Here is a 26,399-nt window from a genome sequence, read left to right as displayed (position 1 = left end):
AGTTCTATTCGGCCTCGCGAAGCGCCCAGCGGCCGGCTGGAGGCTTCCCAGGGTGCATTGCGCAAGCGGCTTATGGCGAGGCCGACAAATGGAACTGTGGGGGTTGTAGTTTTTATTTCAGCAATAAACCGTGCTTCGTGATCTCGAATGAGAGCGCGTGGTAAGTCGAGAGCGGTCGGTAGGATGGGGCTGGGTGAAGGCAAGGAAAGCGCTTCATACAGTAGATGAAGTCTGGAACGCTGGAAGAGTTTCCCTCAGGCTAAAACACATCCTCAGTTTTGTTTTTTGTTTTTCACTTCTGACAGACAGACTTAACTGGGAAAAAACGTGTACTGTATCTTCATTGATAACCACCAGCATGGATTCAGCGACTTTATTCGGAAGTTGTCATTTTTCTATAATTTTAAAAAAATCAAATAGACCAAATGTGCATTCAATTTTAAAAATAAAGTGCCCTTTCGGGTTAAAATCCTATGAATACTAACATGGAAATAGGCCCCTTTGAAAAGAGAGGAAAATATCTTTCCAGAAGGCATTTACTGCCTGCAGGAGATGGTACAGTTGGTCACGTGTAGGATTCACCCTTCTAACATAATAATAAAGCAGGATTTAAAATAAATGAAATGTTCCTTTACCAAGTGGTCTAGTGCATTACACCAAATATGTTGTAATGTTGTAAGCCACCCAGAGACCTTTGGGTAGTGTGGGCGGCATATAAGTTAAATAAATAAATAATAGGTATATTTTGTGCCACATACTACTTCAGAGATTTCTTCCCAACCCTGCTTATTAGTATTTTGATTATCTTCTTGCTGAAAGCAGTCCATAGTGACTGAGAGGATGGACTTGCTTGTGTGGGGCTCATGTTGGCTTGGATCTGAGGTTGGTGCAATCCTCTACACATTTAGCAGGGAGTAAGAAGGCCTGAAGTCAGAAGAGACTTTTTTCTGAGAAGACAGGTATAGAGCTAAATTCTTGTTAATTATTCCTACACTACAGCACAATTAACCAAAATGCCATTTATTTCTATGGGTCTGCTCTAAGAATAAATTGGCAGTGCAGTTGTACCTCAAAGATATGTCAGTTCTAGAGGATTAGGAATAAGCACAAATCTTTTTGCTCTTACTCCTAATACAGTACCCAACAGCAACAGAAGTCCCCTTATACTGTATCAGGAAAACTGCCTTTTGTGTCAGCATACCTATGTTTTTTTTTCCAGCAAAACTGCTACATTCGGCCTTCAGAAGAACCAGAAAAGGAATACAGTGTGATGGAAGAGCTATGACAAACCCAATCCTCCTCCAGCCCAGAGACAAGGGCTGTAGTGCTGCCACAAAATTATACCAGCGCAAGGCTGGTTGTCTCAAGTAATTGCTACCATCTTTAAAATACAAAGAGTTTGAATTTAGCACAGCTTCAGCTGGCCTAGTGTCAGCTGTGTTAGCTTTCAGCCATCTTGGCTTTTTAGGATTCTGCTATAAATTGGGATCAAAATTATTGTATTTGGCTTATATCTGCCTTATAGCATTTTAAAAATCAATGGATCTTAAGGAATTCTTCTGTGTTTTAAGTACATTTTTAAAAATAGTTTTCAGTTTATGACCTTTGGAACCTCAGTGGTCTGTATATAGAGTGAAATATGAGTTTTATTTCATGGCCCTTCAGCCTTGTTGCATACAATTCTGTTCGCACGATCTGTGCCTATGTGTATACACAAACATACCAAATGACAAGAATGCTTCATGCATTTTATGAAGTGAACTGTAAGTCAACAACACTTTGTGCCACAATGAATCTTATGCGCCTTCAATTTTCAGACGGTCTTCTTACAGATTAATAACATGGGCCCCTGTGAAGACAAATGTTACTATATATGGTTACAGAAGTAATTCTTCTTCCTCTCTCTCATTATTTGTTCAAATGTCATTTATACTACTCAGAAAACAAGAGACAGTCCATTCTTTGTGTTTGGCAGGTGCATTGTTTCCCAATAATCTTTTAAAAAGCAGTACAACTACCCAGAGCTAATTTTGTTAATGTTCCTATTATATTAAAAATGTAGACGTGCCAAAACAGAGTTACAAAAATTTATATATGAGACTCAGGCAAAATGGCCATCCTGGCCAACCTGTGATAGAGCCTACAGCTACAAGTAATTTATTTTCATGCAGTACATTAAGAGGACTTTGGTCATGAACTTTTTTTATTTTTTATTTTGCCCTCAAAATTTTTTGGACTGAATAATTAAAAGAGGTGTATTTGGGTAATATATCATTGATACCATTGTAGCTTGGTTCCAGAATTTGTGTGTCAGCATTGTGTATGTGTTTCAAAGAAATTAAGTGAAGGATATTTTATTCAGCTATCCAACTTTATTACAGAAAGTTCTGAGATAATTTTCAGATTTAAAAAACTGCTACAGCTGAAGGATACATCGTTCCATACTGGAAGAGCAGCCAATACTAACATATTTTGGAACATCATGACTGGAGAAAGGGAAGAACTGAGAATGGCTTAACAGTGTGAGCAATGTTTATCTATCTACACCAGTTCCTTTTTTTTTTCACTCCACAGTAATATTTTCTTTCTCCCCAGAATAGTCCAGTGAAATAAAAGAAGCCAGAAAAAATAATTCTTTTGCTCTGTGTTCTATAGCAACTGTAATTGAAATCAGTTCTTCTTTCAAATGTGTGCAATATTTAGCTTTGGCTGACTAGATAGCTCAGTGGTTTAGGTATCTGACTGTGGAGGCAGAAGCTAGGAGTTTAATTCCAGATGGTGTCTCCTGCAAATAGAGTCTCCCTGTGTGGCCTTGGGCGAGCTGCACAGTCTCAGGGTGTCTCCAGAAGAAGGGAATGGTAAGCCACTTCTAAGTATTATTTACCTGGGAAACCCTGAAAAGGGTCACCATAAATCAGAATTCACTTGTTGGCACTCTATTATTAATATTTAGCTTTCACATAACCAGTTACGTGGTGTTTTGTTAAATATTCCAAAGCAATAACACAGGTACAATTAAAGTGCTGCATCTAATATAATGAGAATTGAAGTCAGTTTGTGTGCTTTAACAGAATAGAAATAACTTCAAAGATATTGGAAAAAAGACAAAATGCCAAGCACCTTGGATTGTGTACACAAGGGAGCCCATGTTTATATGTATTGATTTGAACTTTATTTATTTATTTAATTTATTTAATTTATATGCCGCCCACACTACCCAAAGGTCTCTGGGTGGCTTACAATAATTAAAATACAATACAATTTAGAACAATTAAAATACAATTAAAATATATATAAAAATTGCCATCGGACCCACAGCTAATATTATTTCAATTAAAAGCCTTCTGGAACAGGAAGGTTTTGACCTGGCGCCGAAATGTCATCAGCGTCGGCACCAGACAAATCTCAGTTGGGTAGTCTTTCTGTTATAGTACTAAGCAATGTCAATTAGTACAAAAACAAGTGTGTAAAATTCTCCTGAGCTCAATACTTCTGTGTAACACAACAGGGCAGACTCCTTGAAACAGTCATAAAGACAAAGTATCTCAACAGGTTTCCGTTAATCAATTATTTGCACACTCTTACTGAACAAAATGGAATAAAAATTCCAAGTGATCCACAACAACTTGTTACTCTTATAAGAGGCACAATACTTAGGTTTTCTGTTTGGTTTTATTATACATTCTGAAACAGACTAACATTACTGTGTCTCTGAAAACTGCTACAATCAGGTAGTAGTTTATTGAAGGCAAAATCAAGGAGGATAGAGAGATTATTAGGCAGTTTGGTTGTTTATGCTAGCAGAGTGCAACTAACCTTAGGCTAGTTTGTAACTGTTGAACAGAAGTAGATACTCTAGGAAGTCTTAACTAGATAAAAATAGAATATACATTCATTGCTCAAGGGAGTTCATTCAAATATAATGCAAGAGGCAAGAACCCTATTTCCAAATATGGAAACCCTAATGTTTGCTTCCATTTGAGGGTCTGACCATAGGTGTTCCAGAAGAGGCCTACATGCTACAGTATTTCTCTCTAGCAAAAGAAAACAATAATGAGAACAACTGCTAGTCTGACTTTGCAAGAAGGAGGAAGTGACTTCTTAAGAGCAGCAATCTGCATATCAAAAAGGGGTTGCTTGGGAAAGATAGACATGATGCCATAGATGACTGGGCCTACCTGGTTGGCTGGCTATGTATTACCAGTTCCCGTTCACCCTGGATTCAGGTTCATAGTTATATATGTTAATGTTTTAAATTCAAAGACTTGACTTACACTCAATTGTCACTAGAAATTTTGACTACTTGGAAAAATAGTTTACTAGTCTTACAGCTAATTAGTAGTTAGGCCTTACGATCATACATATTTACTTAGAGCAGAATTCTGTCAAATGCACTGGAACTTAACATCTGAGCAAAAATGCATGAGAAACCTACTCACTGAACCCATGGAGACCTAAGAGTTCACAGAGCACTTCAGCGTACACTTGTAGTAAAGTTAACCCAAGTGACATCTTGTAAAGGAAAAACATAAGGAAGTCATTCACAGACAGGTGCCCCAGTTCCATGGAGAACAAGTGAAATGAACTACATATGAGATGAAATGCATGAGTGGAATTGCTTGTCATGAAACAATGTGCAGGAAAAAAAATTACGCATGTGAGCCACAGTCCTGGGGAAAAGGAAGATGTAAAATAAGATGAAATGGGTACATGGAAGAAAACTCCAATGATGAATCCTATTCATACAACTAAAGATAAAAATGTTAGCAGGGGCAAACTTTAAAAAAAATCACTTCCTACTTCTGTCTCACAGCTCCTGTGTAATCTCTCTCATCATTTGAAAACTGGAAGCCACAGAATTGTGGATAGGAATTGTTTAATTACTGGAAATTGTTCTATCACCTTTTGAAAGCTTCACAATAGAGATGGGCACAAATCAGAAAAATGGTAATACGTTTTGATTTATGATTCATCAAGGTTGATGAAACAGAATTGTGCATTTATTATTTTTGATGAACTGATTTGTCAATACTTTTTTTCCTTTAAAAACCTATAAAATGTTTCCCAACCACCTAGAGACACCAAATTGACAGGGAAGTTTCCCCTTACTTTCCTCTACAAGCCCTGCAAGTTTGATGAAGGTTGGGTTTTGGATGTCCGAGTTATCCTCGAAAGTGCCCTTTAGCGATTGGCTTGGGGAAGCCCAATCTCCACGAAACTTGGAAGGATTTAGCGGAGAGTCATAGAAAGCTTCTCTGTGATTTTGGTGTCTCTAGGTGCCTGGGGTGAACTTTCCTGGGGGGGCTTTTTGTGCAAGTATAGCTTAGACATCTGAAACCCAAACTTTACCACATTTGGAGGGATTATAGTGGAGAGTCAAAGGAAGCTTCTTTGCAATTTAGGTGTCTCTATGTGCCTTGGGGTGGCATTTTATAGCCAAATGAATCAATGGATGAAAATTTGCTAAAATCCATTGGGTGATTTGTCAGGGGCATTGATTCATATGAATACGAATCAACAAATTCACAATTTTTGAACAAATCTGGTGATTTGTTTTTTAGTTCATGTCTATCTCTATTCATGAACCACCTCTTCATATCTTTGGAAGAATTAGCTTCCTGGGGACCACATATCCTGGATGTGTTTCTGAGATGACGTGCTGATCAGTACATCAGTACTCTCTAGGAGAATATTTAAGAGTAATACCTTGTATTATGCATAACTTATCATTCAAGAGAGAGGTTTAATTGGCAGTTCCCTTTTTTTTATTACTAGGTGCAGCTAGAACTAATTGGGAGATGATCTGCTTTGTACAGAAAATCTGAGGTTTCATGCTGTTGTTGTTCCTCTGCTGCTAACAATTTGCTTTATTTTTTTGTATTGTGGGTTTTTAAAAATCTCACCTAGGTTATTAAGTACGGAATGACTTTCTTTTCCCAAAATTGATGTATCTGTGTTCCTACACTTTGAAAAGCACGGAAAAATTCTAAAGAGGGCTGTCCTTTGGATTAAAGCTTTGTTTCAGTGTACACACGTGAATTAAGACATCAAGATGGACCTGTGGTATGGGGTTTCTGGCTCCCCACCCAGGGGTCCAAGTCCCTGAGTTATCCAGCCAGCTAGCTTCCCTATGCAGCCCTGGCCTGCACAGTACCAGGTCCAGATGAACCACAAAAGAAGGGAATGGTAAACAACTTCTGAATATTCTGACTACCCTGTATCTAGAAAATCCTGCAAAAGATTGCCATAAATCAGAATCAGCTTGATGGCACATTATTATTATAGTACAATCATATAAGATTCTACTTAGAAGAAAAGTAACTAAGTTACTCCTGAGGTAAGAGGATATAGAATTGAAGCTTAAATTATTCTGCTCGTTGGTGCAAGTCGTGGAGTTTTCCACCGGATTGATTTCATACAATAATTTCTAGGACTGGTATGTACATCATTATAAGTACATTATATAATTACATAAAAGTAAGGAAGTATTTATATGACAAAACACAGATTTGGTTCTGTGTACCAGGTTATCTTAATTTAGGTACCTGCTGTTGATTTTTAAACCTTCTCTTAAGGATGACCCAAACTTAAATCCACTTGGAAATTCCTTCTACAAAGGATGAATATATAAGGACATGCTGAAGTCATTCATGATTGACCACTCAGATGATGCTATGGGACTCAGGGTATCATTATGGATGGCTTTGGCATGCCATTATTAAATTCATTTTTCATGCTTTTCTCTAGCCGGTGTATGAAAGGCTCATTCATGACTGTAAAAGTTAAATTCAATCCTGCCAACAACTGAAACCCAAAAGAGACTGTTTCTGTTTCTACATGCTCAGCCCACGTAGAAATTCCTGCCTGATTATGTTTGTAGAGATATGAGTGACTTGCATGAGCAAGCTTATGACCTGAAAATGTGCAGTCTGGTTCCAGGCATACTTACTCAGTAGGAAGGAAGCTCGGCTGATTTCAGTGTAGCTTACTCTCAACTAGTTTTGTGTAGAAACGTTGGTTTAATGTTGAAGGATGTGTTACTAGAATGTCACTTAAACAAGAATTTATGAATGGAACCTTTGCCCACCCCTTCAAAAACAAGGAAGTGGGGACGTTTTACAATGCTTTTCTGTTCCTTTTCACTTCTGCTTTCTGGACTCTGACTAGATGTAAGGATAATTTGGAACAGCTTTATGAGCATTAGCTGACAAAACAGTTTACATCTTGTACCTAATAAGTCTGAAAAACAGGATCCCTTGTTTCACTTGCTGTAGTACTAATTAAAATAAAATATTTCCAGCTATACCTCTTTTTAGGAAGTAACTGGAAGCCAAAACAGAGTTTGACATGAATGAGCTGCATAGGAGTCTTATAGTCTGTGAATTTCTCTGTCTATATTTTTAACTTATTCGTAAAGTTCCAGTGGCTAAGATCCACCGACTGGTTGAGAATGCAAAATTTTAGAATCGAATTGACACATAAAAGTAGAAAACACAGAAGACACTACAGCTTATGCAACTACAGTATTCTATGGACTTGTATATTTTGAACAATCCATTATGCAATTTAGGAGAGAGGACATATTACTCAATATGAAACATTCAGATTAAATAGTGATTCTGTCAGGACCAAATCCTCGGAACTGCAAGAGAGTATGGGATTATAGCACATACTTATCAGCAACTTCATCAAACAAAATTCCCAGAATTCCTTCCAGAAAACTAGGATGGTTACACAGGTATATATTTAATGAAGCCAGAGTAAGAGAAATCATATCATTTCTCATCTGTTCTGCATTTAGGCAAGCGGGTTAGCAGTAATTACATCAAGGTTAAATATTGCAGTAAACATTAACAGCAACAAAATGATTTTTAAATTTCTAACTTTAACACAAAGACATTAATTTCAAAGCTGATGCTCCAAGTGCTATTCTAGCTTACTACACTAATATGGCAAAGGCAATAGGTTTACTGCCTTCATATCCCTCAGTACAGCAGCTAATAATTGCAGTTTGGATTGTGTACAGAATCCTCATTCCCATTCATGACTATGGTATTTTTTTATTTTTTGGCAGGGTGAATATTGTTGTAGAATTGTGGATGCAGGCTGTAAGCATCACTTTGCTTTAGACTTCAATATGCCTCAGATGCCTGAGTGGCATCTTATTCTCTACCCTCGTACTTTTGTTGCATTTCCCCCTCATATTTAAGGTAAAGTAGGCTCCATGCTTTCCCATTATGCTGCTACAATGAAGCATGAAGTTGGTGTTATTTATCAGGAATAAATAATAGGAAGCAGAACTCCTACAGATAAGAAAATAGATGATGGAATGGAAATGAACATGTTTGATGTAATACTTTTGGTTAATTTTGTGGGTGTTGTTAGTTTGCTTCATTGGGAAACAATATTGCTTGCAAGCACATATATTCCTTCCTTTTTGGCTAAGAACAGTTGTTTTGTTTTGTTTTTTTAATAAAATGGTCCCATATTAGGTATGTTACTTGTGTGTTTATATTGTTTTAAAAAAAAAAACCACAAAAGTGGCAGTTTTTCCCTTTTTGTGTCCTTTAGTTAATTCCCAAAAGAGAGCCTCTAAAAATGATTAGGCATCCTTCAGTCTTGAGAGACTATGGTAACGTGCTCTGTATGGAGGACTTGGAAAAACGTCTAATGTGGCTGAGAAGGCCAATTCGAGACTGACAATCCCTTCCACACTGAAAACAAATACAAACTGTCCCCTGTCCAGCTCCCTGATTTTGCTGCTTTCGTGACTGCAGCAAACTGGTTAACTGTTCTGTCATCTTTTGTACATCCAGCTTTTCTTTGTATATAATTTTTTTTTCATCATTTGTATGTCGAACGGTTTGGTAAATTTTTCATCTAATATAGTGTCAATACTGCTATTGCAGAAACAATAGCAGAAACATGACAGTGTGATCAATGAGGGCTGTCAGCATCCAATCAGAATATTGTGGGAGAAACAGGAGGGCCCAGAACCCGGCTAAGAGTGGTGTTTTGCATAGGTTGCTCTTATAGGTGGACTATTATGTGCTGCTGATCTCAATACCCTCCATCTTGTTGTGCTGCCTGCTTCCTTGACTCTGTACTTCCATCTTGGATTCTTTCACGTTTTTGAATCTTCTCTTTTTTATTGTATTTTTGGGGGATTTTCTCCATTTCTTTTTATTATTTCTGTTGTTGCTTGGCCGCATCATATATTGGTGGAGGACTTTGTAATCCCCTTCCCTTTGTATGTTTGCTTGCTTTTCTTGATTCTTGAGAGGGGAATTGTGTGGGCTTTTGTTTTATTTTGCTTTGTTCTCTCCTGGGAACATGCTTTCCGTGTTTCATTGAGTTTTTTAAAAATTTTCTGTGTGATTTATTTGCTGTGTATTTATTCAGCTAAAGATGTATATGAGGGCAGGTTGGACTTTTTTGTTTCCACCTGTGGGGGTTTGTGAGAATGTGGGGGTAGAATTTGTAACTCTGCCAGTGTGCCACTGGATGGTGTGAATGTCATAATGTGAACAAATGCTTCCATAGCTCTGATTATTATTTGTCTTTCTAATGTCCTTTTGCTTGCTTTTTGAGTAAATGATTTCTCTGTTGCCTTGAGCCTCTACTTTTTAAAGTACTGTAGCTTTTAAGGGTTCTGTAGGGCTGAATCCATTGCTTTCCTCCATACTCCTTTATTATTTTATCCCTTAATTCTCTCAGCCATTTTTTCATTTTCAGCCCTTGCTCACCAGATGAACATGTGGGCCAAGCTTCCGGGCCAGTAATGTGACAAGTTCCAATGCGTGTGTGGAATGATCAAATATTCAGGAGTATTTTTAGATTTAGACTTTTTGACTGCTATCATCACATGACCGAATCACTGTTGTTTTCTTTTTCCAGTGTCTGCTTTCAAAGCCATTTGAACTCTGAGATAATTCTTGATATTTTCACTATGTTAGACCTATTTATTTATCAGGTGCTCTTCTTGGCTTTTTATTTTTCTCACAAAATTCATCATAAACTTTGGAATGGGACTGTCTCGAGTTGCCAACATGTTGAAAGATATCTTAGCTTGATTCTGTGCTTCTAATAGTTTCTAATGTGCTTCTAACTCAGTCTGAAGAAGTCAGCAAAGGACTTTTTTAATGACATAATATTGTCATTCACTAACTTTTTTGCAACAAAAGTTGCAGGATTGGGATTTAGTAAAGATCTGCCAAGTCTATTCTAACTATTCTGGGAAAAGTCCAAATACCTTACCTCAGGATTTACCATTAATATTGTCTAGAAACTAGGCTTCTTTATTAGGCAGAGGGGAATACAGCAAAATGAAATGGCAATAATTTGATCAAAGGAGCTATAATTTCAAAACCTCTGTGAGTTATTGCTACATTTAAAGGTGTTATAATTTCTATACCTTTATAAGTTATTGCTATATTTTTGGAAAAGCATTTTATTGGTTCTAACAACATATTTTAAGCATTTGAGCATTTTGCTCGGTTTTGATATTTGATATCTTTGTTTCCCCTTGCAGAGCAAGTTAATCTGTTTCCCCTTTTAGGATTATTTTTGTTCCAAGAGGAACAGGTGGAACAACAGCATTTTGAAAAATAGGAAAAGATGACCACAAAAATTGGCAGAGGAACTGCTGCAGGTGTCGTACCTTATAATAAACCATTTAAAAACCACGCAGTCGGTTTTTAATGTTAGGTTTTGACAAAGGATATAATCAACAAATTTGTAATACGTATACTGCCAAAATGCTCATACGGTTAAGGGGAAGAGGGGATGAACACATTACATAGACAGTGTATGGACTGCATAGAACCTTCATGGTTTTACCTGACAGAAGCTTTCCTTCATTTCAATAAGGAGGTATGTTTTATCCTCACTAAAAAAAAGGTAGAGAGGCCACTTCGCTCTACTTTGCCTCAGAAGTGAATAGAAGCTATTACTTTAGGGTTACCAAGTCTCATGTTTGGCCACTGAAGGCTCAGGTTTTGGGCCCACTGTCCTGGTTTCAGGTTAAGGACCTTAAATTTTAGGAAATGGATGTTGCAACTTGGCAAGCCTATATTTTGGGGTTCACTCTCATGGCTTCAGATCACACCATTTAGACATGCTCAAAAGCAGACTTGTCTTTTTCATAATATGGCACATTCTGGAGCTGATGCTAGAATTCACACCTTGAAATTCATCTTAGTGTTTTCATTGATTACCAGCATTTTACAACTGTTGCTGTGAAATGTCCACCCTCTGTGACATCACAAGGGCCTGCCCCTAGATCCCAGGGGCAAAAATCTTAGGAAATGGAATGCTCTTGATCTTTGCCTACACATCCAACAAAATAAAATGTGTGCAGTTGGAGACATCATTGAGTTAGGGGCTAAAACTGCCTCTCTGCTCCAGTTTACTTCAGCTTCTTTACGATTTACTATTATTTGCTTGTTCCTTTTATTTTTTCCTGTTTAAGTTTACAAAGACAACTTTAGACCTCAGTAGCTCAGCTCAGATGTCATTTCAAAGTTTAGTAAGCCATAGTTCAGTTTGCGGTGTTTTCTGAACTCACTTCTGGCTGATTTTAACAATGTTTTATTTGAGACAAGCTGACTTCAAACTGTGTTTTATAAATTAGCTTATTTCAACAAACCATAGTTAAGATTAAATGCATAATGCTAAACTGTGGTTTAAAACATGGTGTTCTCTTCCTTACATCATAGTGAAGAAGAAAAAGAAGATGGGAGATAGGGTGCACACAAGCCCACTATTCACCGAGGCTTCTTTTGGACCACAGCACAACCACATAAACTATTTGTGCTTGTTTGCTGAAGATAATACAGCTGGCCTTCTGCACTCATAATTGTCTGAACCCACTGTAATTCCAGTTCATAAGAATAATGACAGACTTGAGTAGTCACCAAATTAAATGATAGCTGCCTAACAGAAAGCTTCTTTCTTGGACTTAGCCTGAACATGAACTAGAAGACATGAGGCTATGTTTCTGAAAAGGTAGGTCAGCACTTGATTGTTGCCTTATTTAAAGTTATCTATTATGTTTATTTTATTTGTTAATCCTATGTCCCACTTTCTCTCATGAGCTCAAGGTGACGTACATAGCCTCCATCTTCCCCACTTTACTGGTTATTGCTAAAGTCTTCTTCCTTATATGGTATTCTAGTTTGGATTTAGGGTTTTGTCTGTTGTGGAATCCATACTCTCATATTTTGTGTTTTCTCTCTCTTTTGTGTTCTGTCTGCCTATATGTATACCATCAAGAGACTCTTTAAAAGTCCTTTGGGCTACAACTCCTAGAATTCCCCAGCTACATGATCACATTTTATCCCTCCATTTCTTATTTCTTGAGGCTACTTTTTCAGAAGGACACCTAGATTATTCTGTGGCCCAAATCCTTTAGTAGTAAATTGCAATTGCTATGTCTGTGTACTAAAAGAAATTATCAGATTACTGTCAAATAAAATCTATTATTGATACTTGATTAATAGTATTCATATACAATATCCTGTATCTGCTGATCGTAAAATTCGCTCTCCAATTCATCTTCTCTCTCTTTTTTTTTACTAAGGTTTATGATATTCATTTGGATAACTTAACTGCTTCCAAGTATCGACTGAGCTTTTCTATGGCTAGATTGAATTGCTTTCCCTCAGCTTTATTGCACAACCGTTTGGGTGAAAGAGATGTTTTTATACTTCTGGGGTAAAGTAATAGAAATACACATGTGTATATGTTTTATGTAACAGATAGTGTACATATGCGTGTCTGTGTTTTATGTAACAGATAGCTGCCCACCATCTGTGGGTATGAAGGAGGATACTGAACTATGTGAGATGTGTATATGATCTTCCTGAAGACCAGACAGCAGTAGTAAGCACGTTGTCTTCAAAACCTTTAATGTATAATACAGCTGATGCAAGAGAAAAACCATAACACCTAGGATATGGTACAGAAACAGTTTCTGATTAAAACCAGTGCTAACTACGGATGTGTCATAAGATGTATGTTTTTTTCCATTCCAGTTTCTAAAATTTCCAGGAATTCCCCAAGAAGAATTCTGAGAGTTCTAGCCACAGATCCACACCTTCAGAAACCTACATTTTGCTCACCTGAACAAGAGCCTAGCTCCATGGCTGTCACAGAAATTCCTTCCTGTTGTTAATGTACAAAGAAACTGCCATGATGCCTATGGGAGTCATAGTCTCAGTGCCCTTTCATGTCTATAGAGGGCACTTCCTAAAGAACTACAATTACTAGGAAGCACAGCAACAGTTTCCTTTTTTTGTACAAATGGACCATAGTGAGAGACAATCTCTCTGGGTATGCTTTGAAGATCTAAAATTGATTGCAGCTTGCTTTCAGCACTTCTTGAGTGTGGCTAGTTTAGCACAGGGGATCTCGAAACTCCCAGGTATGTTAGAGTCATCACAAATGTGGTAATTCCCTGGAAATTGTCCAAGTCCCTTCAAAAATATTTGGGCCTGCTCTCTGGTTGCCAAAGTAGAGAGTGACATACTCTGCTCCTAATGAGGTCAAGAACCACACAGGTTAGTTTTAGGGGCAGTTCATCATCTTCTCTGCTATAAAAGATCAATATAGCTTTGTGGGAATAAACCTTACAAGGCTCTGAGATGTTGATACCTTTTGATTCTGGATCTTCCAAAAATCAATAAAACTATGTTTGCTGATGCTTCCTGTACCCTTATTGATAGAAGTAGAAATTATGCTGTAAGGTATGTTGCCTGACTTGCAAGACACATCAGCTATGTTAATGTTGGCATGCCACAGATATGAGTTGTTTGTATCCACCTTACATCTCAGGTGCTCTAACCATGCCAGGTCTAGGGATCATTGACACTTTTCTTCCTGGGTGACATTATACTGCTTTTGTACACATTTGAAAAATGGTTTTGCCCTCCACACTTGCACCAAACAGTTCCAAAGACAGTGCGATAAGACTGCAATCTTATAGTTTGTTATTCACCTTGGTTACTGTAAAGTTAAAAATGATTTTTTCTCCCATTTCCTCCATTTCACTTCCAAATTGCCTACCAATACAGATTGAGAAGGAAGCTTGAAAGACTAAATCTTGCAGTGCCTGCTGTGAAGTACAGGCCCTCTGGAAAAAGTTGATTCAGGCTTTAGGAAAGTGCAGACCCAATTCTGACACCTTGCAGTATTCACTTCCCACATTCTGGGAGTATGGAGGAGGATATTCACTGTGTGAAACATGTACTGCAGTATCTCTTCTGGCCAAAGACCAGAGATAAGGAGTAAAAACAATGCCATCAAAATATCAACACAATAGATACAGACCTGCTTTTCAAACTGCAAAGACACCAGCCAGTTTAATACAGTTTCGACATTTTCTTGATTTAATTATCACTTTATTTTTATTTTCTTACTTGATGCTTGCCTTTATATCAGAATCTCATTAATCTGTTAGAATATACCGTATATCTTTGATGAGCTGCCAGCTCTACTGTTAGGTGGAGGACAGCCTCTAACTTAGGCTGCAGACTTTGATTATCCTGAAAGGGGAAGCAAGTGGTTAATTACTGATTTTCTTTCAGTTTTTACTGCTAAGGATCTGAAGTGGTACTTGTGAGATTTTCTACCCCATGTGTCAAAATGTGAGTAGGCTTGACTGTTATGTACCTTAAAAGGGATAAGGGACATTTGCTACTCGATCTCAAGCAGCAAAATATTTTAGATTATCTGCTTTGATGTTCTTTTCATCTTTCGATAAAGGATCTGAGGTTGTATAATGAAACTGAATAGAACTGTAGGTCAACATGATGTGTTAACATGGCCTGAGAGAAACACTAAGAAATAAATCTCTCTAGATAGCAAACTTGAGGTCATGGAAAGTTATTCCATTCTAGAAAAACTCCCAGAGTTTTATGAAAGTGACATGACAGACAAATCAGTTAATATTTGTAATCTGTCTTCTATACATCATATGAACGTTTGCCACTACAGAACTGGTATAATTATAAAATATACATTAAACTTATGAGGCCATTTTAAAGGTATTTAATGTTACCCTGTTTTCAAACTATGAACAAAAGAAGGTTGAGTAAAGGACATATTTCTAAATATGAAAAGTAACTGATGTGGGGGAGGTTCTCAGGGAGAGAAAGATGTCATTATTAAAGCTACAGTCACCAGCCACAACTCCATGAATTTTTGGTGCATTTAACATACGGTGGTACCCAGTATGGCATTGTGGATAAAGTGATGGACTCAGACTCTGAACACCAGGGACCACTTGGCCATGGAAATTCACTGGGGGAGTGGAACTGGTAAGGCCACTCCTTAATTATCACACTTGCCTTGAAAGCCCTACTATGGTCTCTATAAGTTGGTTCCAACTCAATGGCACATAACAAATGAACTAACTTAACATCTAACTCCTTGTGCGCAAACTTTCTATCTTTTCTGCCCAATGAGATGCTCCATGCCAAGCCCTACAAGATGCAGGGCTATTGGCCATATCACATAGGCCTCATCTCAGCTAAGGATGCATGGTACTCTAATCCTTTGGCAGTGTTTTTTTGATTTCAACTTTTATATCAAAATATTTTATTCCTCTTCCCAAACAATGAGAGGGCCTCACAATGTGAAATGTCCTCAGCCTCATCTGAGCTCTCCGAGGGCCTGCTCAATGCTGCAAAAACTCTCTCTGTGCTCTTTGATTTGTAGTGGTTCATTCCCAAGTGTAAGTCACCATGTTTACATAGTGCTGTAGAAATCCAAATTATGAATATGCATGCAGGTACATTAAGACTGAATCTCATTCTACTTATTGCAGTAATGTTTGGATCCCAGTTCTTTGTTTTGTTATGTGCCTTCTGAGGGCTCAGTCTGAAATGAGAGTTAAATGTAACTTCACAGAATTAAATAGATAAACAATAGTTTTCCCAATGAGGTTTGTTTGGAAACAAGGGTGGACGAAGCTACATTTATAATTGTCCTTTTTGTCCAATCTTTAAAGTTTTAAAACTTTAGACATGAAACACTTTCTAGAACCAGCCTGTTGCCTTTGCATCTCAGTGTATCTTCTAGATCAGTGGTCCCCAAACTTTCTGAAACCACAGACCGGTGGGATGGGGGGCGTGCTCCCGGGTGGGCATGTCTTGCTCGCGGTGTGTGTGTGTCATGGTGACACAACATGCCCATGAGTGCAACATGTCCCCCACAAGTGCAACATACCCCTCTTAAGCACAACACGCCCCCCACAAGTGTGACATGCCATGCGTGCAGGGGCAAAGATCCATCTCCGCAGCCCAGTCCTGGGAAGCCCAAGGACCGGCACCGGGCCGTGGACTGGAGGTTGAGGACCCCTGTTCTAGATAGAGTTCTTCTAGGGTTTTCTAGATGCAACATAATTTCTACCTTTAGCTTTTTGTTGTTACTGATTGACAGGAGGTCAGGAGTTATTGGGACTAGTGTCCTAGCACTAAAGTGCAGATAATTTTAATCTTTTTCCATGTTTTAATCTTTTAATTTATTTTTAAATCATATATTGTTTCATTTGTTTTTTAATATTTAACTTACTGTGTTTTTAATTGTGTGACTTTTAATGTTCTTTGGGTCCCTTGTTGGGAGAAATGTGGCATCATCATCATCATCATCATCATAGGGAGATTTTGCCTCTATTTCAGGACTTTGCAAGTCCTTTACTAGAGCTGCCCTTGCTTTCTTGACTGTTACTTTCTAGCTGTCTTGGTGCTTTAGTGCCAAAATGACTGAGGAAACAAGGTGGGCTGCTTGACCCATACAGGTTTATCTTATGCCCCTTAGCAGTGGTTGTTTGAGATCGCAGCTTCATTCTATTTAATGCCAAGGCAGACCTAGTTGTAATATAATAGCTGCCATCTACCGAGCACAGCCCCAAAGTTCTGGAAGCCTGTGCTTTACTTGTTGATGTCACACACTGAAGTGGTTGTGAGTATTGGGACCTCTTAATTATTCATAAGAAAAGTTCATGCCTTTGTAAATTGCTAGCAAATGTGTGGAGTTTTTCACACCAAAACGTCAGGCCCCCTGGTGTACGATTGTTCTTGTCAAGCATGCTGAAGTCAAACCAATGTGATGTTTCTAGGCCAAAGCTGCTTCTTTTTCTCTTTTTCACAAGAGGTGACAAAAACTGTGCACGTATTTTAAATTATTAACTCACAACTTTTTTTAAAAAAAGACATTTATTGTGGAAATAGCTTTCTCATTGGTCTCTTTATTTCTGTAGAAATACTCCTGAAACCAGAGGTAATTCAACGACTACTTCACATGTATCAGCAGCCTCAGGGCGTCACCCGTAGATGTTTCTCCCAGTGCAAATTTCTCTATACCGTAACCTGGCATTTAAATTGGTTGTTGCAGATCAGACTCAGAAATGTTTCATTATCCTGAGAAGGTGCCTTTCATCTTTCCACATATCGCACAGGCCCCCTTCCCCCTCACCCTTCCCTGCCATTATCATCACTGTCTTGTCATCACTTAAAAATTGGCAAGTGAAATAGTGCTGAACTGTCATGACATGGCAAGGATTTTAACTAGTGCTCTATCAGTTTGGTCCTATAGCATACCTTGCCACAATACTAAACTAGGAGAAAAAAATATTTTTTAAAATATATCTTACAAATGGCATTACTGTTGTATTCCTTACATGTAAGTAGAAGACAGGTGAAAGGAGTACTGTACCATTCACTCCCACATAACACCTCACTTGGTGCATCATCAGTGATATCCTCTGGACAATGGCTATAAAGGACCAGTATATACAATCACGTGTGAGGAAAGTCAAAGGAAAAAATAATTTCACTGGAACACTAGAAAGAAACACAAGCCATGCTCGGCAAACAAAATGTTGTACATACTCATGCCAAAAGATTGGATTTTCTTGAAGTTAGCATTAATGTCATATGTCACAGTTTTTACAAAGTATAGATTCCCTTTCCCACTGTTTTAATTTAAAAGCAACACCAGAATGCTATAAGCCACAGGCTTGTAATAGAAAACATACCCCTGTAGTGAAAACACCTATAAATATAAAACTGATTAAATCAGTTAAATTGAAAATCAAGTTCCGTTAACCCTTGGTACATTACATTTGTAAAGTAACGTAGTTGCCCTAATTATTAGAAATAGAAATTAGTTACAAGTAACTCAGGACAGAGCTGCTTCTTAGAAAACTGATCATAAGAGTGGGTAGCAAGGAAACCCAGGTAACTAGGTAATGTGATAATATGACAACCCAGAACTCACAAGGGGAACACACTATTATTTTCTTATCTGGAAAGGCATCAAAAATCCGCACACTGTTTATAGAGTTTGCATCCCATCTAGCCTTACCTACAGCACACATGTCATGTGGTTAGTTTTTCTAGTTCCTGCACTTGGGAATGGTTCCCCACTGGCCCATGGAGAGTTCTTTTCCTAGGCCTGTGCAACTGCTTCCAAGGGATGTGCAACAAGCAGTTCCTCAAATCATAATGCAGGTCCTGCACCCTCCTTTGCACCCAAAAGCAGAGTAGTCCCAGCTGCATGTATGCAGCACCTTTCTCCCCCAATCCCTACTCTCATCGTTCCTGATTGCCAACATTGTGTAAGTACCATGCCCATACAAACACATTCCTAGAGACTGCTAGGAATGAGTAGAGATGGGTACCCAGGATTCAAAACGACGCCACATACAAAAACCATTTTTCCCCATCCAGTATTGTTTGCCAGGGTATTTGTCATCCCAACTGCAGAACAGGAGAGCCATAGCGATTCCCTGGGATTTCAGCAATCTGGAAATCTTGTGTACCAGACTGAGATATTTTAGTCCTGGAGAATCACAGTTTCATAATCCATGGAGAACTAGATCAGTGATGTAGACATTTTGTGGCAGTCTTACCAGAACAGATGTAAGTGATGTCTCCAGATTTTAGCCACCAGCCATGTATATTTTGCTTTAACAACAAAAAAACAGAACAAAAGGTGTCCCAAAAAACTGACGATTTCTGCCATTGGGGTACTTTTTTTGTCCCAGCCATTGTGATTTATGGGACAAAAAGTGTTATTTCCCATACATTTTCAGAAAACCCTAATGCAGAGAAACAGAACTCTCTTCTCAGTAGATTGGCCCCATTTGGGCAGAAGGTAGTTGAGGGATCAGGAAACAGAATCATCATCCATCCGAATTCTAGTTCTGACACAGCTGTTTATGCTTAATACAACTGGGGTCAGAAAATACCCCAAACTCACTCAGTTCAAGGTTTGTTCCTTTAAAAACTCCTTCACTTTCTTTTAAAATTATCTTTTTAAAAGAAAATTCCGATGCCTAAGGTTGAAGGGTTATATACATTTACTCAGAAGTGGGTCCCATTCCCAATGAAAGTAGACTTCTCTTGGAATAAACACATACATACTCAAGCTATAAATGTGCTTAATTTATTTTCTGGTTGGTTACATAGCCCTCTTGAAGGAAGATGCCTAAATGAAGTCATCATTTAGATCATTTCCATAAAAGTATTCTGTGAAAATCTCTGTTTGTTTAGCAGTGTTTAAGGTAGTCACATGATTAGAGTACTATTAGATATTGAATGAGTAATACTAAAGGCAAACATGAAGTGTTCCTTTTCATAATATGAGCTTCTCTTTTTGGTAATTTCTGTGTTCACAATGTAATTTTGAATTGGACTTACCCTTGGAAAAACACAGAATTGTGTCTACGATGTTGTGTACAGCTTCTAATAGGAATAACCCCCCCCACACACATTATTTTTTTAAAATCAGAACTAAAAGCAAGTAAGCTTTGCCTCTTTCGAAAATCAGGTTGTGGAGCTTTAAAAAATTATTATTACTATAATTGAGAATGACTTCCATTAGGTGGAATTGGGCTCCCACCTCTGGTAACAGATTATTGCTACCATAAAAGGAAGTAATTTGTTAGTTATTTAATTTGTTATTGTTATTGTTGTATTTTTGGGCTAGTGGTTAGAGACTGCTGCTGCTGCTGTTGTTATTTTGGCTAGAAGGCCTAACCAGTAATTGAATAGGAAGGTGTTGAGGGCATTGTGTTGGAGAAGTCTCCTTTAAATTATTTTAATCCTAAAATTGTTTTGATTCCTTTTGCTGTCATGTTGTTGTCTCAATTGCTCCTTCTTTTTTTCTTTGTTCCTTATTCACAAGGCTGAAGCCAATAGTCCATTAAGGATGTGCCAAGTCGATGCTCACTTATTGTGGCTATTTCTAGGTTTTCTGGGTGGAGAGTACTCAGAAGTGGTTTACCATTCCCTTCTTCTTGGGGTGCCCTGGGACTGTGCAGCTTGCCCAAGGCTGGCTCTTTTCCCAGAAGGCATATTGAGGAATTGAACTCCCAACCTCTACACTGAGTTATCCAGCAAGCTCAGATAGTTCATAAGGGGTACATTGACTAGTGATTTGTAAAGATGCCAGTCTTGAAGAAAATATCTATCTATAGTCCCAGCATTCAGTTCAGCTCCCTTTTTATGAACGCTTCTTTTGATTTCAAAGTGTTAAAAATTGAGCATCACTCTTTAACACACAATGGTTTATTTTGTGATAGTGATGGGTAGGAAAGCAGGATATAAATAACAATCTTGTTCTGCTAAACATAGATTGCTCTATGGTTTAGGTATCCAGCTATGGAGCCAAAGATTAGGAGTTTGATTCCCCACTATGCTTCCCTTACAAGGGCTGGACTTGATGATCTATAGGGTCCCTTCCAGCTCTGAGGTTCTAAGATGATGATTAAGAGTAATTTCAGTTCAGTTAAAAAAAATGTCTGCCTGAGATTTTGACAACAAGTGCTATGATAGAAAGCATAGACTGAACAATTGGCTCCTGAACTTAGAATGGAGGTGGTTAATTTTCCCTTGAAGAAATTCCAAGAGAACACAGGAGAATTTGTTTAAACTGCTGAGAATGGTTTAGTTATTTTTTTTAATAAATTATCTCATAAAGAAAACAGATCTTTATTTAAAACATTTAAATAAGCTTAAATAAGTTTTTTAACTTTCAAACTCCATACCATAAAATACATTTAAAATAATTTTACTAGGTTCTTATGTTTATTTTTAATTTTAAATTACATATTGACTTTTTTTTTTGCTACAAGGTAATTAGGTACCCTGTGTGGTGTTGTGGACAGAGTGACAAACTAGAACTCTGGAGACCAGGGCTTAAATCCCCACTCAACTGCAGAAGCCTCTGTGCTGCAGGGTCAGAAGACCAGTAGTTGTAAGATCAAATCCACGCAACGGAGTGAGCTCCTGTCGCTTTGTCCCAGCTCCTCGCCAACCTAGCAGTTCGAAAGCATGCAAATGCAAGTAGACAAATAGGTACCACCTCATTGGGAAGGTGAAACAGCGTTCCCTAGTCACGCTGGCCACGTGACAACGGAAACTGTCTTCGGACAAGCGCTGGCTCTACGGCTTGAAAACGGGATGAGCACTGCCCTCTAGAGTCGGACACGACTGGACTAAAAATGTCAAGGGGAACCTTTACCACCTGTGGAAACTTACTGGCAGAGTAGAGTTGGGAAAATAACTCCTTAAATATCTGACTTACCTTGAAAGTCCTATTAAGGGTCACTATAAGTTGCTTCTTAACTAATTAGATGATGGTGAAGAAAAAGTGAGAAGGCATCAGAAATGAAAACAGGATTGTGATGCCCAGATATTTGAGAACTGGGCTAAACGGCCACTGCACCCCTCCTATATAGAACCAGGCAGCTCCTTATATGGTTTGAACCTAATTTTGCAGATACAACTCTATGGTGCCAAATTTTGAAGGATGCTGAGAAACCTCTACGTTCCCTCTGGAAGGAATGTAGTTTGTGAAGCTGCAGCCTGAGATTAAAGGATTCTACCTGCAGAAACTAATCAGACTGTCATTTAAGGCCCTAGGGTAAGAAGAGACAACTCCCAACAATTATCTTGGTTTGACCCTGTAGCAGAGGACAACCTCCATTTGTAACTTCCATTGCTTTGCTATGCATCATACTTGCTATGGTATGAAGGTATCACATTGCTCCTGCTCGTTAACAACAAATTAACTTTTTTGCAGGAAGGGCTTTTGCAGAGACCTAAGTAGTCTTTCCGTTCAAACTACAAGTCCACATGATTTCCCCCTAGATTTCAAATGAAATAAAACATGGTTACAAATATTAATGCCCTAGATTTAGCATCCATTTTTAAAAACATCCATTTTTTAAAAATCCTTACATGTTCATGAATGAGGTTAATAATACAGTTAGCTTTAAATGTACAGGGATATATGACAATTTGGAAACTTATATTAAGTTAAACCTATTAGCTAAAATCCAGTACTAAGTCACAGCTATAGCAGGTTCATTGAATCAGTTGGGATTTGATGAGTCAACACTTATGCATGATTTATTGATTCAGTGGGCTTATTTTAGTTGTGACTAACTACTTGATTTCAACCAGTATATTAACAGTACTAGTCATTATGGTGATATATTATTTCCAGTTATTACTTTCTGCTACTTTCAGGAAGCATACCAGGCTTGGGAAGTTTGTTTTAAAAAGTAATGCATTTTTTTTTAAAAAAGCAAAAAGACTGCCATTATGTGCTCATTGTCCCAAAAGGCAATGTGATAATAGGTAATTCATTACTTGTAACACATTGCTTTGAAGCTCTGCTGTCAGTAGGCAGAAGGTTGATCTTATGTTCTTTCCGTGGGCTTCCCATATCTGCTTGGCAACTGCGGGAACAACCCTGAACTTGATGGGCCTTTTGTCTGATCTGGAGCTGTTCCTAGATTGTGGCAGAGATACCACAAGAAGAGAATGACATTTCCTATTTATCTGCCATCTCCCCCCCCCCTCTCCTTTCAATCACATTGCAAAGCTCCCACACCTCGTGTGTTCATTTGCGTGTTCAGAGCAAGTTTCACAATCTTTATTTTTAGCGGTTGCCCTTTGTTGTTTGCCAGAACGGACCAGTGAACTCTGGGATGGTAGTGAACTCTGGAGTCATGGCGGGGCGGGGGGGGATGTAGTGAGCAGCACACAGGATTTCAGTATGAGCAGAGGCACACGGGAGGAGTTTCAGTATAAGCACAGTCCTTTAAACCCAAGTCATAGTAAATGGAGCCTGTGACCTCAAAACAACTTCACTGAAATATAAGCTCTGTTCTGGAGTTTGGAATCTAGTTACGTGAAGAGGAGGTATGTGGTAGTCATGTCTTCTCTGCCATTGTGAAAAGTGATAATCTAAAGAAGAAAGTTTCTTCTACATATGGCAATTTTTCCATGTTATTTGGACCCCTGAAAAATTAGCCTTCAGGATCATGTAGGCGGAGCTTCCACGTGTAACATTGCTTTGTATCTTCAGACAATTCTCCTTTCAACTGATGTTCTTCACATGTGGGGAGCAACAAGAGGTAGGAGAAGTGGAACAAGCACTCCTCACATATATGTTAACTGGATTTCAAACAATTCAACACAGCTTTAGTAATTAAACATTTCAGCATTCAGTGCTCAGCAAATGCGCTTGCCAAGTAACTGTACTGAGCTTTTTCATTAGAGGACCTGAAAGCAAATATGATTTTTAAAATATCACGTCAATTACAATAAGACTGTTTCATTCTTGTCTGCAGAGTAAATGCTTTGCCAAATCCAATACACAAAAAAAATCAGCATGAAGTTTTATCTTCATACAGTATATGTGTGTGTATCCCACTGCGGTGTGTCTATGTGGTGCTTTACAGCTGCAGGCATCACATATATCAATGCTGTCATGTTATTTCTTCCAAGAAGAATGAAATAGATCAGTGAAGTTCTCAGGTAGTTCCCTCATCCATGTGCTGACTATGCTTAGACTCGCTTAGCTAAAGTCAATAAGATGCCTTCATTTTTTTTCCAGATCAGAAAACTATCCAAGCAGCAGACACATAAGAAATTGCAGTTTTGACTCTTCTATAACAAGCCAGACTCCAATCTCACTTTGATCTCCCCCCCCCCAAATTTATGTTTTGCTGCAGGATAATCTTGAATTAGATCTTCCCTGTTAATATCTCATCTCTTTTTGTCTCTTCTCTGAGCCCCTAAAACTATTCTCATCCACTTTATATTATAGAGAAATCATGAGGGGGTAGTAGGTACTACAAGCTTATGCTTTAAAGGTGGTTCAAGGCTTGGAAAGTGAATCAGCGGATTGTCTCAGAGCTTGAACAGTGAAGGAGATGCAGGCATGACATCAGCTGTTGTTGAGATAACAAGGATAAGAAATGAGTTATTCTGATTGGAGTTTAAAGCTTGAACCTGGCGGTTTGACAGGTCATGCAGGTTTTTTCTCATAGATTTTGCTGGAGCTGGACTTTGTCAGCCTATATATCTGTTTGTACTCTTGTCTTTTGGGAAACATTTTTTGTGTGTCAGGTCAAGGAGAAAGTTTTTTATGTGCCTTGTCCTAGTAGTAGTGTAACATCTTTCTGTTTTTTAATGAAAGACGATTCTCTCCAGCCTATTTTAGCCAAAGGTTTATGATAAAGTTTATTGTGGCACATACTGAGTAAGAACATGGCAACATGTGTTGCTTAGCAACCGTCTCAGCAACACAATCTGCTTAAACAAAGGCTCTTGTTCAGCTGGGGCATCAGGTTCTCAACAGATGTTACTGAGAGTTTCTGATAGTTTTCCAACCAACCATGATGTTCTTCTCATTTTGCTTTTCCACTCATGACTTCCCACTTCTTTTTGTTTCTCCTGAAAACATGGGTTATTTTTACTCTTGCCTTACACCAGGGCAGAGTTATGCACTTTTCCATTTGCAGTTGATGTCTGTGGTGAGGGCCTCTGGTCAGAAGTTTTCAGTTAGCACTCAAGTGGCCCTAAAATACAAAACAGCCCCCTTCCCTGAAAAAAACCATGCTCCTTTGGCACCAAGTAACAAAAGTTGGGGTGAACTAATGCTTTGAGTGGAAAAATCCCTCAGCGATGGAAAAAAGGCCCTTGCAGAGAAGCCTAGTTACCAGTTCAATTCTAGGGATGGGGTTTTGTTTTTACTACTTGTACTACAAATCCCATAATTCTCCATACAGGAATTCTGTCTGACAGATAGACACCTTATAGACACCTACATTTGGCTCACTTGGAAAAAAAGGTTTATCTAATCCTAGTCCCACCCAAGTTTCCTGTTCCAGCCCCAGTGCTTTCTTTCTGAATAGGTTGCTAGGGAAACAAGGCCCAGCTAAGCCTCAAAGCCTTCCAGTTGAAGCCTTCTCCCAGCTGAGCCACATGTTTATCAGGTGACTGTCTGTCAGCTGAAACTCCTATAATGGAGAAATATGAGATTTGTTGTACAAAAAAAAATCCAAAAATCCCATCTCTTCTCAGTTCCTTAGATTGTATGGTACTAATAAGGCCAAGGTTCTTAATGGATTGAATCCTTGCATCACCCAAGAGTTCTTGTTCTTTTTTTGCCTAACTCATTTAATTCAGCTTTAAGAGAAATGTATACAAGTTATGTATTTGTTCTTCCACAAAACTTCACCAAAGTCTCCTAAGTAAACAGGGCTAAATGCAACACCACTCACCAAATTTCTGAGGACAGTTTCCTAATGCTTCCAGAATTGGTTTGGGGGGCACAAAGGGGGGTACAGTGGGGTATGGGAGGATTGCCCCATCTCCATTCTACTGAATCCAGCCATTTTATCAGCAGATGATCACTACTGAATCCTCCCAGCAGCCACTGAACAAGGAGATGTTTTCTAATAGTCAGTAACTGATCTAAATATGAGAAGCAGAAGACTGTTAAAGAGGTCTGGAGAAGGGCATAATATTTATTTCTTTATTTTTTTATTAACTTATATTTCAGCCCAAACATTCCAAGGTGACTTACAATTAAAGCTTTAAAACCATTTTAAAGTCTCACAATCAGATAAATTAGTCTACACACATTTTCAAAACTGCAGAAATAATCAGATGTTCCCAGACATTTACTGATTATATCAAATGTTCCCAGAGTACTCGATAATCAAAAAAGCCATCTGCCTCCAATTTCCCACAGATCAAATCTACATCATCCAAAGACAGGCTGCATTGAAGTGAACCACCTTCTTCAGAGAAATGGCTTCCTGACACTCAAGCAAAATATTATAGGTAAAAGCAAAGCACATGTTATAGCAAAACAGAGTACAGATACTATTCAATCTTGATCTGTGGGAAATTCCTTTCTGGATGCAAATATGACAGCTGGTACATCCGTTGTGTGATTTTAAAAACACCAAAATTTTCACCGCTGGGCAGACCCAGGTATGTACTCATTATTTTCCTTGTCAGTTTTCTTTCTTCTGCCTTGTTAAATTTCTCTTAGCTGAAAAGGTGTGCACACCAATGAGCTTATTTGCA

At 38.3% G+C, this 26,399-nt stretch overlaps 2 long non-coding RNA genes across 2 annotated transcripts; both read left to right on the top strand.

Moving 5' to 3' along the window:
• Positions 1–54: 54 nt before the first annotated feature.
• On the top strand, positions 55–1,554 carry LOC110076678 (uncharacterized). Its single transcript, XR_012087203.2, has 2 exons — positions 55–160; positions 1,220–1,554. It is a non-coding gene; the product is annotated as an uncharacterized LOC110076678 (long non-coding RNA).
• A 10,163-nt stretch (positions 1,555–11,717) lies between these two features.
• LOC144583141 (uncharacterized) lies at positions 11,718–12,996 on the top strand. Its single transcript, XR_013536761.1, has 2 exons — positions 11,718–12,006; positions 12,796–12,996. It is a non-coding gene; the product is annotated as an uncharacterized LOC144583141 (long non-coding RNA).
• Positions 12,997–26,399: the final 13,403 nt, after the last annotated feature.

Source organism: Pogona vitticeps, chromosome 5 (assembly GCF_051106095.1).
Source record: "Pogona vitticeps strain Pit_001003342236 chromosome 5, PviZW2.1, whole genome shotgun sequence".
NCBI classification, from domain to species: Eukaryota; Metazoa; Chordata; class Lepidosauria; order Squamata; family Agamidae; genus Pogona; species Pogona vitticeps.
Note: the sequence above shows the minus strand (reverse complement) of the source record. Positions and strands in the feature narration are given on the sequence as shown.